At 34.7% G+C, this 20,315-nt stretch overlaps 2 long non-coding RNA genes across 2 annotated transcripts; both read left to right on the top strand.

Moving 5' to 3' along the window:
* Positions 1-10,820: 10,820 nt before the first annotated feature.
* LOC108174852 (uncharacterized) lies at positions 10,821-12,613 on the top strand. Its single transcript, XR_003776789.2, has 3 exons — positions 10,821-10,995; positions 11,709-11,768; positions 12,475-12,613. It is a non-coding gene; the product is annotated as an uncharacterized lncRNA (long non-coding RNA).
* Positions 12,614-17,152: 4,539 nt separating this feature from the next.
* On the top strand, positions 17,153-19,461 carry LOC139193755 (uncharacterized). The gene is made up of 3 exons (XR_011578220.1): positions 17,153-17,850; positions 17,975-18,224; positions 18,306-19,461. It is a non-coding gene; the product is annotated as an uncharacterized lncRNA (long non-coding RNA).
* Positions 19,462-20,315: the final 854 nt, after the last annotated feature.

The following is a 20,315-nucleotide window of genomic DNA, read 5'->3' as shown; positions in this document are numbered from 1 at the left end:
AATTCCTACAAGCAATAACTCTCTGAATGTAATTCTTGCACACAATTGGTGCCCTTATAAAAGAAAGGGCAACATGGCCGTTGGTTCAAAAATCAAAGAGGCACCACTCTCCGGATTTCGAAGAGGCACCACTTTCCACACGCAACATCAGCTCCTCGGGTATCACAAATAACTTTGCCAAAGATCTCTGACAAAGTTTAGACACATAAATTTTGAAGGTCCAGTTACCCTACTATTACCCACAAGGGTAAAGGAACAGCACCACTACTTGATAACTAGAAAGTCCCAATCTGTGTCAACCTCTGTGCTCCGTGGCAAGGCAAACTGGCAAAAATGCCCAACCTTTACTCACATTCGAGAAAACACTCCCAACAAGATTGCTTGCTTAAAAATAGAAAAGGCACAGCTATTCGAATCTCGAGAGCTAGACTCCCAACAGCATTACGTGCTAAAAATCGAAGAAGCACCGTCCTCTGCATCTCGAGAGTCAGACTCCCAACAAGATTACTTTCTCAAAAATCGAAGAAACACTGCTTTCCAAATCTCAAGAGTCAGACTCCCAACAGGATTGCTTTCTCAAAAATTGAAGAACACCATTCTCTCAATCTCTAGAGCCAGATCCCCGACAGAATTGCTTGTTCAAAAACCGAAGAGGCACCGCTCTCCAAACTTCGAGAGACAGATTTCCTTGGATAAAGATTGTCTGCAATCTTCACACGCAACATCAGTTTTCCAGATACCATAGACCACTTTTTCAAAGTGCTCTGACAAAGTTAAAACACGTAAAGCTTGTAGCTCCCACTACATTGCTATGACCAAGAAGGGTAAAGGAATAGCACTACTACTTGTTATTAGAGAGACTCCTATATATGTCAACCTCCATCCTCCACAGCCAGGCAGACCTGCAAATAAAAAAAAATGCTCAACTTTTCTTCACATCTGAGAGGGCATTCTCAGCAAAGTCTTTCGAAATACTCAGCTTTTTCCCCCCCCAACAATACCTCTGCAAACAAGCTACACCAGAGTAAGAGTATCTCATATCATCAAGGTTAAAAGCAAGAGTATCCCATATCATGCTTTTTCTCTGTCTCTTCCTTTGGCCTTGTTCTTACCTGCAAGACAAGGAGAAAGAGAGCAATCAATCAGCATTTGGAATCAAGCTTCCAGTCAGGAACTGACTGCCTGAAACCCTTTGCCTAATTACTTACCTGGCATTGCTCTCGAGTACTCATCTTCAACATCTTATGCTTCCAGAGAAGATACCACATCTGCCTGAGGAACAGATAGGGCAAGTGAGAAGGATACAATGAAGCATGTGGAGACAAGTGTAACAGAACACGTGTTATACATCCACTACTTTTTCAACAGTAAAAGTATCACATATCATCAGGGTCGAACGTACTCTAGATTTAATGGACTTGTTTTGACCCTCAAATTCTTGAGTCGGCCTTATACTCTGGAGGAAACCAGAAAACCCTCCAGCCCAGTTCAAGAATAAGCTTGTGGAAAGTTACTTCTTCAAAAGCAAAAGTATCTCATATCATCTCTTCTCCATTTACTTCTCCTTATCTTTGTTGTTGTTTACGACACAATGAGAATGAGAATAATCAACCGAAAGCCGAAGTCGAACCTCCGATCCAGGTTGCTTGCTTGGAAGTCTGATTTCTTACCTTGTCTGTTACCTCATTCGGCAAATCTCCTAGCTCGGCGACTAGGGGGACTCCTACTATAGGGTTTGTATCGCACTTGACCAAGCCCGAAACTACAAGTAAGCTTCAAGTGAAATTGATACATTACCTTATGCATCTTCATCGGTTAAAGATACCACCCCTGGATAGAGGAAAAGTACTTCCAGAGAAGATGCCACATCTACATATGAGACAGATAAGGCAAGTGAAAATGACACCACACTTCGGTACTTAAAAGTTTCGTGATTACTCAATGGCTTGAATATTGCAAGTCCCCAACCGAGGAGCTTCCCTCACTTATAACTTAGGGGAGCACTGTTTGTACCATACTTGACCAATCCCGAAACTACTGAGCACTGGTCAACGCTATACCGTCAAAGACCTAGAAAAGTTTCCCTCCAACCAGGAGGCCAATCACATCGCGACACGTGTCGACATCAGGAGCCAATCATAGCGTGACACGTGTCAACATCAGAAGCCAATCACAACACGACACTTGTCAATGTCAGAATGAAACTAGAAACTCTCTTCTATAAATAGAGATCATTCTCTCACAATATTTCCTAATGTCATTTGTACTAAATCATTCACTAGTACTCACTAAATGAGAGCTTGAACCTATGTACTTGTGTAAACCCTTCACAATTAATGAGAACTCCTCTACTTCGTGGACGTAGCCAATCTGGGTGAACCACGTACATCTTGTGTTTGCTTCCCTGTCTCTATCCATTTACATACTTATCCACACTAGTGACCGAAGCAATCTAGCGAAGGTCACAAACTTGACACTTTCTGTTGTACCAAAGTCCCCACTGATTTTGTGCATCAACAGTGTTGCATGTGGAAAGTTTTACAATGTTAAGGTACCGTTTGGTACGTGGGACGAGACGAAACGGAGTGGAACGAGGCGTTCCGTCCCACGTTTGGTGCGCCTAAAACGGGTGGAACGCGCTGTTCCATGAGACGAATTTTGGGTGAATTTTTGTTCCGCCTCACCCCCTGGAATGACTCATTCCACATCTGTGGAACACAAAATTATAACCTCTCCGTCTCCTTCTTCTTCCTCCTTGTTTCCATCTGAGGGCATCTTTGCTCCCTCTCCGTTTCGTCCCGTCCCGTCTGTATACCAAACGATTCTGGATCTCAAAACCCAGTTCTACATCTATGACCAACTCAACAGTTAGATACCGTTTGGTACGTGGGACATGACGAAAAGCAGTGGGACGATGCATTCCTTCCCACGTTTAGTGCACCAAAAACCATGGAACACGCTGTCCCACGGAACGAGTTTTGGCTGATTTTTCGTTCCACCTCACCCCTTTGGAACAACTGGTTCCACATCCGTGGAACACAAAATTATAACATTTTAAGACAAAAATGCCCCTTATCTTTTTCAATATTTACACCATCAACAAACACTAAAATTCTAGCTTCTATAGATCTTTAATTTTGCTTTTTTTATTGGGTTTTACTTTTTTGTTTTCTTGATTTTTCCATGGAAAATTTATATTTTTTAGGAAAATAGGATGATTATGAGAAAATAAGTTAGTTTTCTTGGTTTCTCTGGTTTAACTTGTGCTTGGGAATTGTATTTGATTAGTGGTATATTTGTGTTTTGGTTGTAAATCTACACAGAATAAATGACCAGAGTAATGGTGTGTTTGTGGTTTGGTTTCTCTGGTTTAACTTCTGCCTTTCCTGAGGTAGCAATGAAAAGGTTTGAGTTTAGCTTTGATTATGCTTTCTCGTCATAAGTTAAGCCACCTTTATCCATACAAGTTTGAAAGCTGGCTCTTTTTCATCTCTATATTAACTATTCTCCCATCTCTACACCCCTCCAGCAATCTAGTGTCGGTCTTAAGATTAATCTCTACCCTTCGTAGGGCTCCCCTTTTATTAAGAATTTGTGCAGGGGTGACTTGGTGGTTAGGCGAGCTAGTTACTCACTTCATGGCATGATGGTTGAGGGGTACAGCCATGCATGCCTTTATTCTGTAAACTGGTGTAACAAATGCTAGCCTTTTTTCAAACAATGTTTATGCTTTATTTGGTTTGGGAGATTTGGGGACTTGGTTTTAAGGATTTTTATTAAATTTTGGTTGGATGAACTTTAAATGTGTTAGTAGTTACGTTAAGTTAGTTTTCTTGGTTTCACTAGTTTAACTTGTGCTTGGGAATTGTATTTGATAAGTGGTCTGTTTATGTTGGAATTGATCTAGGTTTTACGAGTTTATTAAAGTTGATTACAGGATGAAGTGTTATAAGAATAAATAAAATACAGATTGCTTTTCAGTTTCGAAACATTTGCAGATCGCCAGATTCCATAAAAATATAAACATGATCCTAAATTTGAAATTCTTAGATCAGTTTTTGTGTTTTATTTTGCGTCTGGTTTAACACATGAGCTTTTATGTGATGATTTTAACAAGTTGTTTACCTTGTTTGCTTACCAGTCTGCTGGGATTCCAAAAAAACTTACACCAGCCATTGGAATTTATGTTGATCATCGTAAGAAGAATCGTTCTCTCGAGGGTCTTCAAGCTACATGTTGATGATTCTCCTGCAAAGGAAATTGCCAATGACACCCAGCTCCAAGGCCCTTACCTTCCAATTGCACGAGAGAAGCCCACAGTTGAGCTTGTGAAGGTTACCGATGAGTTGAAATCATTCAAGGCATATGACAAACTTCACGTGGAGAGGATGAACACACGCCATATTGGTGCCATGCTCAAAAAGGTGTTAGAGTTTTGAGACTCTTGTCCCACATTGGAGAAAACAAGATTCCCAATGACCTTTATATATGTTTTGTCATCTACAATATTAGTTAGGTGTTGGACCATTTGGAATGGGGATTGAGGCTTGGGCCACCATTTGTGTTGATTGGGCTTGATGATTATACCATAATATTAATATAAATTAATAAATTAATATTAATTAATCAAGACAAGGGTCTTGGGGCCTAATAATTAAAATTAGACTGACCAATTAGTTTTAATTTTCGAATTGAGTTTTTAATTAAACTTCAGATACATCCAAAAGGTATTTGAAGAGGTATGAAATAGCCTATATAACTAGAGTCCTCAATTGCATTACAGATCATCTTTTCTTCCTTCTTTCTTTTGTACGAAATTTCCAGAGAGTAAACACACAAAGCAAATTCGCTAGAATTCTAGAATCCAGTGCAGGTTGTAGAATTAGGTAGTTGAATCCTGGTCGAGTAGACGTTGTTGAACCACAAGCACAAGAGTGGGACGGAAATATTGTTTGAAGGACATAGTTATTACGCTAGCCTTTACCTTATGTAATCACGTTAGTACCATTGATATTCTTGTATTTATTTATGTATTTTATTCTGCACAGCAAGTATTTTCATTAATAAATATTCTACAATTTCGAGTTCTGTTATTTTGTATTTAATTCTGAATTGTTCTCCAACAGAAGGCAACAGTGGCAGAGAAGTAAGAGAAGAAATAGAGAGCTTGATGTGCACTTGGTATTTTCACTAGTTATTTATACCCGCGAGTTGCTACGGGTTTTAAAGCATAGTGAAATGCTATATTAAAGACTTGAAAAATGAATTTGCAAAGCAATAACAACATTAATAACAAAGAAACTGGAAAAGTTGGGGAAAAGTTGGAGAAAAGCTTGAATTGTGAGAAGATATGGATAGACATGAAAGTTTATGATTGGATCACAGCACTTATAACTGTTTTTGGATTAGGATGATCATATTTACAAACAAAAAAATTAGCAGATACTTTTTTACAGGGATACAAAAAATATTAGAGCTATATATTCTACTTTAGCTGTTCTTTGTGCTCTAAAAACTAAACCAGCTTCTGTACACAAAAAATTAACAAATGCTGGTATACGAAGGTGCAACAAATATTGTCCAGTTTTGTGCAGAAAGTGGTATTTACAAAACACCAAAGATATTAGACAAAGTTTAATACAAAGTAGGAAAAGATGCAAAATATATTGTAGCAGAGGAGGAAACGTCTTGTAGTAGGAGCATTATCAGTGTTGACATTGAGAAACCAACCTGTACAGAGAAAAATAATGCAAGGCATTTAGAAAGTGATTAAGTTCACAGCTAAGCAGTTTTGAAGCAAAGAATTTAGCAAAATGAAACCATACTAACCTAGTTAATTTTTGGAGGGACTATTTGTTTTTGCAGAAGCTGAAGGTGATTTATTTTTTCAGCAATTTGATAGGCATTTCATCAAATTCTTTTGGATCAACTTCTGAAATTTCTTCTACTTCACTGTTTTAAATGACCATGATGATGAGCACATTTTATTGGATAAAACATAAAAAATGTTGTCCAACTATAATTCGTACCTCTTTCCTCAAATTTTGTCTTAAAAAAAAAGAACAGATTCTTGACAGGTATATATTAAGCAAAGCAAGATAGCCAGAAGATATGAATATTTGAACACAGGGAAATAAAATAAAACTATCGGATTTTATGATACTATGGAGTTTGAATCTATACCTCTGTTCACTACCAGTAAAAAGAGCTTTCCTCATAGACTACCTCTTTCGTTTATGTGATTCTCCGCTTGTTTCAGGTGGTGAGGTCAAATATGATACAGTAGTGGAAGATACTGTAACTGCTCGTGGTAAGATCTGTGGAGTTATTGGTTCTATAGCTGTATCATCACACACATTGTAAACCAGCATATCACTTGAGTTAAAACTATTTTTTCTATTTCCAAATCGCAAGTGGAAAATCTTCTTTTGTCTAATTAGTCGCAAAAACTCATTAGACAGTTGTTGTTGGTCAATCAATCTCTGATTCATGACCAAATCTTTGCAAGGCATACCAAAGAGTTTTTCTCCAGATTTGCCAATTATCAAAGCACTAATTTCATTAGTGTTGTCTTCAAGAATCAAATTAACTTTGTACCTATATTTAAAAACTAAATTCCATGAGTTTTTTTAATGGCTTATAACTCATTGTTAACAATCAGAGCAAAGAAGTTTAAAGAACAGAGGTTATAGATTTGAAGTCATTTTTTAGTTGGAAAGAAACAGCATAGAATTGAAAATCGTAGAAAAAGTAAAAAAGAGACAGAATAACAAACTTGCATATTGAATGTTACCATGGTGTTGGAATTTGGTTAGGGTGTTTCTGACAAATGAGTTGTCCGGTCGATGGGTCCTTATGCATTTGTTTGACACAACTAGGGCAAGCATTGTACCACCAATCATAACGTGTGTCAAAACATTTGACAGATGCTTTACATAGGAATGTATCATTATGTCAAATGTTTTATGACACGTGTAAGAGCAACAACAAAATTAGTTTTTGTTCAATATGTAAAAATGCAGGTAAATGTTAAAAATTAAAAAAAAAAAGATAGAAAAGCATAAATCGTTTGTATACCTTATACAAATCAGGATCCAAAAAGGTCAGCTCATCTATTGTTACTCTTCTTGTTGTACGCAGAATTTCAGCCTCATTTGCCTGCCTTGAAGAAGGAGGCAGTATTTTTACTAGGACTTTACAGGTTGAGAACCTGCAAGTTTAAAAAGAAAATAAGAAATTTTGAAAAATCAGCATGTTTAGAGGTTTTAACAGGAATGACAATTTTAGAAGTGCACTGACATTGATATATATGAGTTAACCTCTGGGATGTCTGGGTCGATGAAAAAAAGGGAGGAGCCAGTACTATTCAAGACGATGTTCTTTGTTGATGGCAAAAAATAATAACAGAATTGTAAAACAAATATTAGCAAATATCATAGATGAGTAAATGTTTTTAATTGGATGATAGATGTTTAAATGTCAAGAAAAAATTGTAATCGATACATATAAAAATGTGGCAAAATAATTTGAACATGCAATGCTAGAAACGAAATATAAACTGTAACAAACAGGTTCTAACAGTGTATAAATAAGAAATAAAAAAGAAAAAAAAATAAGATATCAAAATTCTATCATAAAGAGTAGCAATCAAATACAGTAAAATTCCATAATGATAAAAGAGTGGAACAGTTTATAGCAACAAAATGTAAGAACATATCCAAATAAAGATAGAAAAAATGGGTTTTAGTTAAATGAGCTACCTAGGTAAATCTTGACTTTTAAATTTGTAAATACAACAATAATCGGCAAAGACAACTTCTGGGTCGATAAAGAACAAAAAGCTTCGGCAATATCTGCCCACAATGTAACAAACAATTCTTCTTTTCTGTGCACAAAACAAATGAGAAACAAACACTAAATTTTCTTCCCAGCCTAACTGAGAAAATGATATTAACAAATTGGAATTGCAACAGTTAAGGAAAAGAACAACCTGATATTCTCAATGTGTATATCACACTTATGCGCTAGTCTTTGATTAATCTGTTTTTATTCCAATTGATGGACCGCAGTTATATGGCCAATCACATCTTATAATTTAAAAAGTTAATATAAAAATAATGTCAAAACTCATTTCAGTGAAAAAACAACATAAATGTTTTTAATTGATTGACATGTAGATACATACATATATATATAGACAAATATACATGTATTGATGTTACCTGTAAGAATATCATCTCTGTTCAGACAGGCATAGAGCATGTTGAAATCTAGTAGGAAAAACCGATGTCGAGGGATGGGTGGAAGGACGGTAGACAATTTTTTAACCATTGTTGTACCAGTGAATATAACCTGGGTTTCATGCGGCACCACTTTATACTGTCCTCTGATTTTGATCGTGCGAAATTTCATGATTTCGTAACAACTACCAGCATCAATCTTTAAGGCTACCAGTTCACAATCGATGTCTGACGCAGATGCTTCAACTGCATTATTCTTCGTAATTGATCACATGCCACATTAAGAAAAAAAAACAAAAAAAGAATAATAACAGAATTAAAAAACTTATGAGCAAGTAAATAGCAAAAAACATGATATTTTGGTACATAGAGATTGAATGAGCACAATGGGTAAATAAACTAACTGAAAATATGTCAACTATCACAACCAAGATTTACAAAACACTTTAGACATGTTAAAAAATCAAACTGTTGAAAAGAAAAAAGAAATATAAAAGCATAAATATAAATTAACAAACTAACAAATGAAAAAAAAAAAAAAAAACTTATGACATAACTATAACGGTTAAAATACTTAATTTAAATTATGGGACAATTATGGCTTACCGTTTCATCAGCCAAGATACAGTGTAGTGTTACGTATTTGCGAACAGTTGTGGAAATGCTAGATTTCCATATCCTACAGACACGAATCTTTATTTTGTCTGCTTTAGACCTTAACTGTTTCCATTGAATTTGTTAAAAGAGAAATAAATTTTATAAATATAAGAATCAGCATAACACAAATTTGTAAACAAATATGAAAGAAATGATAGATTTCTTTCATTCCTAATTAAATAAATGGTTAAAATAATTTTAACATAACTATTACAAAACCGATAACCACTACATAAACTCGAAATTGCAAAAATAAAAAGGACTCAGAAAAGAAATAAGTCAACCAAAAGTAATTAAAGAACTAAATTTGACAAAAAAAAAAACAGTTCATATTAGGATAGTAAGACAAATGATCACACATTAACAGATGACAAAGAATAACTATTATAAAACACTTAAACACATTATGAAAGCAGTAAAACAACAGTTGGAAAAAGCAAACTAAAGAGGAAACCAAATATCAATTACCAAAAGTAGAACAAAATGTGAAGCACTTGTCCCAAAAGGGAAAAGCAGGGTTAAAGAGATATAATCAATTACTTTCCCACACTGCAAATGTATAAACCAAAAAGAAAAACACTTACTAAGTTAGTTTTAGTAAGTTAAGAAAGAAATAAAAGACAACTATGTCTGTCAGGTGGCATGGGTGTAAACTGTTGTTTTTTTTTTGCCTTCCATAAATATAACTTTACATTAATGTGAAGCGAAAATAAACACAAATATAAAACAATCAGGTATGCATGGTACTCAGTTAAATTTCAAAGCATTGACAACAAATTTAATATTCTATAGGCCCAAATGATGATCAGACATTTAACCAACTAATTAATAAAGCATTTGAGCATCACATGACTGAAAACTTAAATCTCAAGCCTTATATATCGATGTGCATGGAAAAGAACTAACTTGACAAAAAACAATATTAATGCAAATCTATAGATAAAGAAAGAAATCCAAAACGTTTAAACACTATTGTAGAACAAAGCACATCACATTGTGATCTTGAAGTGAACCCCCACTAACAATCTAATACTAAACAACTTATTTAAGTTCAAAAATAATATAAGATGTTAAACCTGAATTAACAAACTATACAACCTATATAAAAAAAAATAAAAAATAAAAAGTAATTTTAATTAAGTATACAAAATTGGAAAGCAGGATTTAATATGGAAAAAAGGATTCAAAACTGGAATTCAAGTATCTGTCCCAAAGGTATATTTGTCGTTGAAAGAGAAACCTAAATTGCTCTCCCAAATTATTATCAAATAAGGAATGTTTGATAAAAGCAGCAAATCAATGATTGAAAAGGGAAGACTAAAAAAGAAACCACATATTACAAAGACACAAACATTACTTACCGAAAGCGGAACAAAACATCAAACACGTGTGCAGGCAGTAAACTGTAAAGTCAAGGAGATAATAAGAATTTTCCCACACTACAAACAGACAAATTAAAAACATAAACACTTAGGAAATCATGTTTAATAAGTTGAAAAGGAGAAAAAAGACTATACTTGTAAGATCCCGCATTTTGAAAATATATGTTTCTTTTTATTATTAAAAAAAATATATATATATATATATATTTATTAGGTATGTTTATCATACTAAAGTTTCAGTACGTTGTTGACTCACCATATTGGTTTAGCATGAGGTGGGATGATTGTAGCCATGCACGTATCAACTCTCCTTACACCGCCACCAGGCAAGACATGCATTGATACTTTATGTTGGTCTTCTTCTGATTGGACCAACCAAATTACTTGGTGTCCAAGATAAGTAGCAGCTACATCTCCACCAATTAATGATTTTCTAGTTAAATCTTTACCCACTTAAACTAGCCGACTCATCTAGTCTTGCCACTATCATTTTCCTATAAATAGGAGATTAACTCCATTTGTTTTTCCGGCATGAGCTAGCATGCAATGGGTGCTCTGGAGCTCGTTCATTTAATATATATATATATATATATATATATATATATATATATATATATATATATAGATGTTTATGTGGAGAGGAGAAATGGTTGAGAGAGACCAGAAACTAGAAACTAGTCCTCCAACCTACTCAACCTGTATCTCGCTATTTATGGGTAACAATTTCCATACTCTGTTTATCCTTTTTCATTTCTGTTTTATACCTTCTTTGTATCTGCCATGGAGTGGTTATTCAAAGCTCCATGGTTATTCAAAGCTAATTTATGCATATGCTTACTTCGATCAAATATATTGTATTCGGCTTTAAGTATGTATGTTTCTTTGAGTTGGATGTTTTAATTATAAAATATGAAAGGGCTATGGATAATACCCTAGTTTAACAATCCAATTCAATTTCCTTTTCCAAACTACTTATGTATTATGTATTATGCTAATTTAATTGAGAATAGATAAAGTTTATATCGACATATCTATCTGCCGCTGGTTTCACACTATCCAACTATATATACTTATTTTTTTTTCTGCATTTGTACATACTGTAACAAAAGCATACTTAGTCTTCAGCTTGTTTGCACTATACACACACACACACACACACATATATATATCGTTTTAGTTATATTAAATGAAGAAGCATGTTGGTAAATGGTTTTCTGTACAGTTTAATAATATGAATGGTTTTGAAGGCAAGTGACTTTTGAATAAGCACTATATATGTTTGCTATATATAAGAAACTATTTTGTACATCATTATAGTCAACCAAATGACTTTTGAATTGAGTACCGTGGAACTGATGAGTTTTAAGTGTGTTGATTAGTATTAAAGTTCATATAAGGAATTTGGTAATTTTCTTATACTTGTGAATAGGAGCTTATCACAGTTGTGGTTTCTTGTGTTATTATCTCGGAGCAATGCTTTGGAATCCAGGTAGGGGAAATACGGCAGACCTTTACAGATATTGATTCTATTAAATTTCGTGAAGTACTATATTTGTGTTGGTTGATTAATGTGGTTGGACATTGTTTGGATTATTGCTTCAGTTGGTTGTTTACTTGTTAGTACTACTGGAATGTTATTCATTGAGATATATATTGTGACATGGAGATCTATTGTGACATGTGAAAGATGTAATAACGTTGCTTGTGCATCACTCATGTGTCAGAAGTGGCTGGAACTTTGTAGGTGAGAAAGGAATTTGGAAAGAGGGTAATGGAAATGATCTTTTGTGTAGTTGAGTCAAACTCTTAGCAGGTACTAGGTCTCAGGTGAGCCCACAGTGCACAGATTCTTTAAGGGTAATTCGGGACTGGCGACGAAGAGTTTTGGCAAGATGACTAACAAAAGGGGAAATTGGGATGATTGAGTTACAGGGGGTTAATTTGTATAATAGAACATTCGAACCACCATTGCAGAGGTAAAATGCACGGTATGGGACGTGCAGGTCCGCGTGTTTTATTATATGAATTAACGGGTAGAGATGAAGAGTATTGTATCGCACTCATGCATTGTTGCTGATAATGATTTGGTACTTGATTACATGATTTTATGACACTTAATTTAATATTGTCAATGTACTGTAATAAGGTTATGTCCCTACTGAGCTGTTAAAGCTCACCCCTCTATTGTTATGCAGGTTTACGAACTAAACAATCTAAGAGGGTAGACGGGATGAGATCGGATTAAGTGTGAGGATAGAATTTTGTATTTCTTTATTTTAGCCTTGTAAAGAATTATTGAGTTATTTTAAATAAGAAGAATTTTATTTTCCAACCCGTTTCAGTTTTACTTTAATTATTTAGTTTTTAGTTCGCGTTTCGGATTCGGGTTCAAGTTTTTACTACCGACCCCGAGTCCGGGGCGTGACAATACTTTTCTTAGATGTCATAGTTAGAAACTGCCTTTTTAATCCAGAAACCAAACACATCCATTAGGAATGGATAGCTAGCCTGGGCTAATTAAAAAGCTCAACAAAAAACAGAACCAAAGACTTACCCATTAATGCATAAGTAAAGGATTAACATAAAAAATAAAACAGTGAATCATAAAAAGAAAGACCGCAAGTCACAATTCTAGAAGAGCAAAACAGAATGCTCACAACATAAACAACGGTATCAATATTGTTCTACTAAATTATAAGTTATAGGATGAGCATTATTTTGATTGAGATATCTCACATGTCAAAAAGTGAAGAAATTCTAACGAAGATGACAATCACATTATATAAAGAAGAAACCTAGACCTAGTTGAACACATAAAATTCGTGAAAAATCACAGGTTGCATAAGGAAGATTTTGAAATATGTATCTCAAAACATATACCATCTAATTATGGTGCTTCACAAACAATGTTGCCGATGAACTTATGCTTCTCCCTTATGCTGGATTCGAATGATATAAACTAAGAAAACCCCATATTAAAAATCAACAACCAAATACTAAACATACCATCTAGTTCACCAATGCATCATGTGCATCTCTACTGTGATCCAAGTGAACAAAAGCATAACCCGGTGGTCTCCGAGCAACCCACACGCTGTGAAATTAACAATACAAAAGATTAACAACCATCCTCCATAAAAATAACACCACTTTATGAATCTGTGGGTAAATGACTACAAACATTACAAAAGGTGTTGTTCTCTTCGCCAATAAACTGCGGGATTCATCAACATCCGTCAAACTCCTACTTCAATTTTACAAAAGCAACACAGAAAAAATAAAAAATAGAAAACAAAGTTTGACAAAGGGGCACAGCGACAGCAATGTTACAACATATTAAGGGAAAATGTTGAATCAAACAATTGGATAACATTTTCTCATGCACCAAAAAAACCCATAAGCTCAAAACCACAAAAATCCAGTCTAAAACATTGATCAAATACTTAGATGCACAAAAGATAAACTAACAAATTCAAAACGAAATAAAAATAATTAACAATAAGCAAGCACACTATCCTTCGAATTAAAACCACATAATTTCAAAACTTTTCACCTCAAACATAGATGTCTTCGCATGGTGCAAATAAAAACCTTACATTGATTTCGTATTTTCCGAGCAACTGCAGGTTGTAGAATTGCACAAAACACCGACTGGAAGCAACAACACGAAAATTTACGACGACCTGAAGCAGGAATTTTTGAGGCAAAAAGGATTTAAGCTGTGAGAACAACCGCGAAACAAAGATGGAAATGAGAGGAAACAAAACGGGTGAAAGCGACAGTGAAGCAAAGTTGAAAATGAGAGGAAACAAAACGGAACAAAATAAAACCCAAACAAAGTACTATGCGATGACCAACATGTGAGCCTGACAAAACTGTGCTGCAACTGTAGCAAAAACAAATACAACCACAAAAAAATGTGAAACAAAGTCCAATTCTGTCAAAGACAACCAAACAAAGGGCACTGGTGTAGTTTTACTGTACAAAAAGCTCAACCAAACGGAACAGCAACATCAAAACGAAGGACATTTTCGTCCGCGCACTGTCCGTGAATAGTAGCGCGGTTTTGGGGTTTTAGTATAGGTATAATGTGCTAACTTAGGAATGGGCAATGGTTATGGCGGGCGGGTAACCGCGGTTATTTACCCATAGCCATTTATACTCATACCCGCATAACCGTTTACCCGTTGGGTAATTACCTAAATGGTTATACCTATACACATAACCGTTTATAAATGGTTAACCATACTCATAACTGTGTACCCATTTAACCGTAACCGTATACCCGTTTATCCATTTTTTAACCCATTTACCCTTTTTGCGCCTATTTACATTATTTTTTAACCGTAAGCGTATACACCTCCAATAATTCTAAAATATCAATCTGCAGCACCCAAAACATGAATTTAGACTTCAGAGTTCTAAAAATATAAAAATATAGATATATGTGATGCTTAATTCTAAAATATCAAGCAAAACATTTGTATCCATTGTGAATTCAAACTAGTTTTACAAATAACAACCTAGTTTTACAAGCAAAACATGAATTCAAACTTTTCTAAGATATAAAGGACTAACTTCCACAACTACATAAGTGTATACAAAACATGTAAAAAAAATAGGACAGTATATCAGGAGAAAGGAAAGAAACCCATTTTGTTAGAAATAGTTACAACATCTAAAAATATGAATTCAGACTTCTTCTTCCACGACTTCCCTAATTTTAATTAAAAATCAAAATTACTGATTATTCATAAACGGGTAAACGGGTAACCGTTATAACCGCAGTTAATGCTCATAACCGCCCATTTAAATTTTCCGGATAAATGGTTATACCCATAACCATTTAATTATCTAAACGGTTACCCATAAAACCGCAAAATTTAAATGGGCGGATAACCGCAGTTACCCATAACCGATGGGTATTTGTCCATCCCCATGCTAACTGCGGGATTTATTTCCTGAACCCATCAATTTTAGAGTTCGTAAACTTAAGTAATCCAAGTTAAAGAGATGCTTCCATTGCTGTTTATTTCTGATACCATATTGGGGTTTTGTTATTTGTGCTTGCATTTGATTTCGAATGATGTGGATTAAAAGCATATGATTTGGATCCAAGTCCCCTTGAATTGTTTATTCACATCAAGATCAAATGGTTCAACATTCTTAGTAACCTTCAAGCAATTATCCATGATCCTAAGGTAATGCGAGATGGAATTTGTTGATGCACAAAACCGGGAGATCTTGGAACAACGTAAACCCGACCGTGAATCTGCAAGAAAGTAAAGAACACAAGATGTATCGTGGTTCACCCCAATGTTTGGGCTACATCCACATTGATATTGTATTTCTCTGTTGGTGAGAGGATGAGAGCTTCTTTGAGGGTGAGAGCTCTGTAATGTGAGAGTGAGGCTTGAGGTTTGTGAGGGTGAGGAGACCCTTTTATAGAATAAGGGCTCCTCACTTATTACATATTTGCCCCTTCATTTATTACATAATTACATTTGAGTCCCCCGAGTATTTATACGAGGTCTAAAATATGGAGGTCCTAAGTATGGTACAAACATAATTCATGGCATAACATATCTTCAGTCATGTGCTAGTGTAAAAAATATATCATAGATAAGCATATATGTGTTCAAATATGAACAAGTTAAGAAAACAAAATAAATAAATAAATAAAGTCTCGTCCTGTCCCACACATAAACATTGTACCAAACAACAGACAGAACATGAGTAATAGTTAGTCATTTAATCTTTTGGTTCCATTCCGTCCTGCACGTACCAAACATAACACGGAACCTCTGTTTCGTTCCGTCCAATCCCATCTTGTTCCATCCCGTCTATGTACCAAACGGTACCTTAGAGTGAAGATCGTGGATCATTGTCCTGGATGCCAATCCACACTTGGTCTTTCTCAACCGGCTTTTGCCAAAATATAGATATATATATTTATTTATTTATTTATTTATTTGAACATATATAGTACTACAAATACATTCAAAATTTACCTATATGCAAATTTATGATAAGCAAATAACATATATTTTGTAGGTAATTTTGAATATAGTAACATTTCTTTATTTTGTAGGTAATTTATTTTTCATGTATTATTACACATATTGAGCATATTTTATTATTATAAGATATATGTGAAAATAATAGGTAAATTAATTTTGAATCAAATAACATTCTTTTATTAGGTATGTAATTTATTTTATATGTATCATCACATATATTGAGCATATTTTATTATATATGTACAAATAAATAAAAGGTAAATTATTATTGGATAAAATAATATTGTTTTATTATGTAGGTAAAGTATTTTACGTATGTTGGGTAAATTGTTTTGCTTTTTTTGAAGCATTCTAATAATATTTTAAAGTTCAAATAGTAGGTGAACTCTATGTGGGAGTGAAAAACTTTATTCTTTCAAGAGTTGACTACACAATTATAAATTTATGATGTGCAAATTATTTACTTATATTTTTATGTAAATTGTAGGTAAATTAGTTAAAAGTTAATTTACCTATAAATAAATTTATTTATTATTAGCACGATATTTATTTTTGGATTGTACTTATAATTTGCAAATGATTGACCAATGTTTTTATGTAAAATATAGGTAAATTAATTTTGAATAAAATAACATTTCTTTGTTTTGTAGGTAAATTATTTTTCATGAATTTTTACATATGTTAGGCATTTTTATTATATATATGTGTGTGTAAAATAATTTTTTGTTGTAAATAGTGGGTATGTTTGCCCACATGTGTATAGTATAAACTCAGAAGCTAAATAGTAATCCTTTTGTAATTTTCCATTGAAGTGGCTCTATAAATAGAGCACTTTGATTGTTCAAAGTTAGAAAATATCAAGAAGAGAAAAGGAAGAAATATAATACTCTCAGTATCCCTCACTTCCTAATATCTGCAATACTTTTGTCAGTATGATATTTTGCACCACTTCGTCCTCGCTCTTAGCAAAGGTTATTTCTCTACTTTTGCCTATTTATAACACGTTATCAGCATGACTCTCTAATCATTTCTCATTTCCCTTCACCGAAAGAAAAAAAAATTGTTTCCTCTAAGGTTTTTACTGTTCTTCTTCTTCCTCTGCCTCAATTGCTGGATATACCCTCGCGAAGAACTGTTGGGACCATGTTTACTTCTAGTTCTCAACCTAACAGTTACTTATATCTTTGATTTTTTGTTTGGTGTAACTCTTGACTACTAACTCAGTGTTTATTTATGCAATCCAAGATGGTGCGGTATCATCGCCTATCTTGGACTACAGATCTAATTTTACTGCAAATTTTAAGCGGAGCGGTATAATCACCCATCCTATCCTACATATTTAAATTTACTTGCTATTTAATTTTATCACAATTTTAGGTGGTGTGGAATAATCACCCACTCTGCTCTGCATATTTAAATTTTATCGCAATTTTAGGTGGTGTGAAATAATCACCCACCCTGCTTTGCATATTTAAATTTTATCGCAATTTTAGGTGGTGCGGTATAATCATCCACCTTGCTTTGCATATTTAAATTTTATCGCAATTTTAGGTGGTGCTGTATAATCGTCCACCCTGTTTTGCATATTTAAATTTTAAAACTTTATCGCAATTTTAGGTGGTGCGGTATAATCGTCCACCCTGCTTTGCATATTTAAATTTTATCACAATTTTAGGTGGTGTTGTATAATCGTTCACCATGCTTTGCATATTTAATTTATCGCAATTTTAGGTGGTGCGATATAATCGTCCACCTTGCTCTACATATTTAAATTTTCCTGCTGTTTAAAGTGGTGCGGAATAATCGCTCATCCTATACTTGTTTCGATGAGAATGGTGCGGTACAATTGTCCTTCTCATTAATCATGTAAATCTCGAGCCTGAAGTTTCGAGTACTTAACATTTTGGCCTGAAGATCAAAAATTTGTAAGAACCAGAAGTTCTAATAATATATTCCTCTAGAACACATATTATTGTAAGTTCTTACACACCTCATTTTTCTTTCAGAAAAGAAAATGGCAAACTTGGCAAAGCTTGATTTTGCTGCTCTGGACATTACTGGAAATAATTACCTTACCTGGGTACTGGATACCAAGATCCATATGGAAGCAACAAATCTTGGAGATACCATCAGGGAAGAGAGCAACTCATCCTCTCAAGATCGGGCAAAGGCCATATTTTTATTCGTCACCATCTTGATGAGGCACTAAAGAGCAAGTACTTAACGGTTGAAGATCTGTTAACCCTTTGGAATGCCTTGAGAAACAGATACAATCACTAGAAAACAATGATTCTTCCAAGAGCTCGTTATGATTGGACTCACCTAAGGATCCAGGATTTCAAGTCAGTGGCTGAGTACAATTCTACGTTGTTCAGAACTACCTCTCAGATGAAGCTTTGTGGGGATACTATTACTGAAGAGATGTTACTGGAAAAGACTTTCAGCACATTTCATGCCTCTAACATGCTCTTGTAGCAGCAGTATAGAGCGCGAGGCTTCACTGAATACAACCAGCTGATATCTGTGCTCTTAGTAGCTGAACAGAACAATGAGCTCCTGATGAAAAACCATAATTCCTGACTTATTGGATTAGCACCTTTCCCATAAGTGAATGCTACTTCCTTTGAAAGGAATACCATTACCTCCCGTGGCAATAATTACAAACGATGACGTGGCCACAAGCGAGGCCGATGAAACGGGAAAGCCAAAAACCATGGTGTCCAGTTTCACAACCAGGTTCCAAGGCATAATCCAGGCCCGAGCTTTAAAAATGCAAATCGCCAGAAAGGAAAAACTCATATGAACACTCCTAGAAATCCTAAAGGAGTTTGCCATAGGTGTGGTGGCAACGGACATTGGGCGCGTAATTGTCGCACCTCAAAGCATTTAGTGGATCTGTATCAAGCCTCTTTCAAGGAAAAGGATATCGAGATCAATTTCTTCGACCAGGCTTAACCAATGGAAACCCCTGATCCAGTGACCAATTTATCAGGATAGTTAAACACAACCCACCTGGATGCTACAGACTTTATTAATGAAAGAGGGAATGAAGTTTATGGGTCCGATTGAATTATTTATGTTTAATGTACTCTTGTTATTTGTACTTGTGGTTTAATGCTCGCATTTTTAATTCAATAAAAGTAGTATTCCAGTATGAATAAACTGTTTTTCTTTACTCAGAGAACATGGATAAAAATTATGGTTATTCTAAAAACAAGAGCAATGGCGGAGACTTTTGTCTTGCAGACAACGCAACCACGCATTCAATACTTCGAGATCGAAAGTATTTCTCGAATTCGGTACTTGCAAAAGTAAAGGTAACAACAATATCAGGGCAATCAAATGTAATTGAAGGCTCAGGAAAAGCCCAGATTATGTTACCAAATGGAACAATATTGTCCATAAAGAATGCATTATATGCTACTCAATCCATTCGAAATTGGTTGAGTTTTAAAGACATACGTCTAAATGGATACCACATTGAAACGAAAAGTGTAGAAAATGTGGAATATTTATGCATTACCTCCAATCATACCCAGAAGCATATATTGGAGAAGTTGCATGGTTTATCGAGTGGATTGTATTATATATACATAAAGACAGTTGAGGCATATACTGTCATGAACCAGAAGTTCATTGATTCAAAGGTTTACATGCTTTGGCATGACCGTCTAGGTCATCCACGATCTACCATGATGCGTAGAATCATTACCAACTCTAATGGACATCCATTATTAAGCAGACACATTGATGTCTCAAATGATAACCTTTGCAAGGCTTGTTCCCAAGGGAAGTTGGTAATTAGACCATCACAACTAAAGGTTGATGATGAATCCCCATCATTTTTACAAAGAATTCAAGGGGATATTTGTGGACCTATTCAACCACCTTGTGGACCATTTCGATATTTTATGGTTTTGGTTGATGCATCTATCCAATGGTCACATGTTTGCCTATTGTCTACTCGAAATGTATCTTTTGCGAGACTTCTTGCTCAGATAATTAAGTTGCGAGCA

The sequence above is a fragment of the Malus domestica genome, chromosome 17, assembly GCF_042453785.1.
Source record: "Malus domestica chromosome 17, GDT2T_hap1".
Lineage (NCBI taxonomy): Eukaryota > Viridiplantae > Streptophyta > Magnoliopsida > Rosales > Rosaceae > Malus > Malus domestica.
The sequence above is the reverse complement of the archived record's forward strand: the minus strand, read 5'-3'. Positions and strand labels throughout refer to the sequence as shown.